Source organism: Arachis ipaensis, chromosome B10 (genome assembly GCF_000816755.2).
Source record: "Arachis ipaensis cultivar K30076 chromosome B10, Araip1.1, whole genome shotgun sequence".
Taxonomy (NCBI): domain Eukaryota; kingdom Viridiplantae; phylum Streptophyta; class Magnoliopsida; order Fabales; family Fabaceae; genus Arachis; species Arachis ipaensis.
The window spans coordinates 15,576,989-15,578,882 of NC_029794.2; positions in this window are offsets into that span (position 1 = coordinate 15,576,989).

Here is a 1,894-nt window from a genome sequence, read left to right on the forward strand (position 1 = left end):
ACTATAGATGTTACTCCAACCCTCTCTCTTATATCTTCATTCCTTATTCTATCCAATCGTGTATGACCACTCGTCCATCTCAACATCTTCATCTTTGCCACACTTAGCTTATGTTTGTTCTCTTCTTTGGCTGCCCAAGATTCTCTACCATAAAGTATAGCCGGTCTGATAGCAGTGCGATAGAATTTACCTTTAAGTTTTAAAGGTACTTTTTGTCACATATAAAACCAGACGCACTCCGCCATTTTGACCAACCTGCTTGGATCCTATGATTTACGTCATGTTCAATCTATCCATTATCCTGTATGATGCACCCAAGATACTTAAAACTCTTCACCTTTTGTAGGATGTTATCTCCAATTGTCAGCTCTATATTAGGGTTTTTCTTTCGCAGGCCAAACTTACATTCCATATATTCCGTCTTGCTATGACTTATGCGCAAACCATACACTTCTAGAACTTCTCTCCATAACTCCAACTTCTTATTTAGGTCTTCCCTTGACTCTTCTATAAGGATGATATCATTGGCAAAAAGTATGCACCATGGTACAGGCTCTTGGATATGCTCTGTGAGTACCTCCAAGACTAATATGAAAAGGAATGGACTTAAAGATGATCCCTGGTGTAATCCTATACCAATAGGAAATTTCTCTGTCACACCATCTTGAGTCTTCACACTAGTTGTAGCCCCATCATACATGTTTTTAATTGCACGAATATATAAGATCCTTACTCTCTTCTTTTCTAAAACCTTCCATAAGACCTCTCTTGACACCCTATCGTATGCTTTTTCCAAATCAATAAACACCATATGTAGATCATTTTTATTACTACGATGCCTCTCCATCATCCTTCTTAACAGTTATATCGCTTCAGTGGTGGATTGTCTGGCATAAAACTAAATTGATTCTCAGTTACTTATGTATCTTGTCTTAGCCTCCATTCTATCACCCTTTTCCATAACTTCATGGTATGACTCATGAACTTGATCCCTCTATAGTTTTCGCAAGTTTGTATATCCCATTTATTCTTGTGGATAGGTACTAAGGTGTTCTTTCTCCACTCATCTGACATCTTCTTAGACCTTAAAATCTCATTAAAAAACTTGGTTAACTAATTGACGTCTTTCTCTCCAAGGTCCTTCCAAACTTCAAACGGGATATTATTGGGTCCTACTGCCCTACCATTTTTCATCCGCTTTAGAACCTCTTTTACTTTGAAGTCTCGAATCTTTCGATAGTAGTCGAAGTTTTGATCTTATTCCCTCGTGCATAACCGACCAAGGCTCGGAAGAGTCTTCTGTCCTTCATTAAATAACTCGTAGAAGTAGCTCTTCCACCTTTCGATCTTCTCCTCTTGGGTCAACACCTCCCCGTCTTTATCCTTTATGCACTTAACTTGATCCAAGTCTCTCGTTCTTCTTTCATGGCTCTTTGCGATTCTATATATACATTTTCTCCTTCTTTCGTACCTAAGGACTGGTAGAGACCCTTATATGCTTTTGTTCTTGCTTCGCTTACAGCCACTTTTGTTTCTTTCTTAACCGCCTTATCTTTTTGCCTTTATTTTTTCTTGTACACTCGCATTCTACCACCAAGACTTCTTGTCTCTTGGTCCTATCCCTCTAGATTCACCAAAATTATATTTATTTATAACTAAAATATATACTTTATTCCACCCAAATTAACCCAGTTGAGGTTGTATATCATATATATTAAAATATTTAAAAAAATATTATTTAATTATTTTAAAATATAAATTTCTAATTTAAATTAGTGATAATATATTATATTTGGTTTTATTAATAAAATTTCGTTTTTCTTGTATTGTATTATATTTTTAACAATTAACTTAATATATTTATATTATAAAATATAATAATGATTAAAATGGT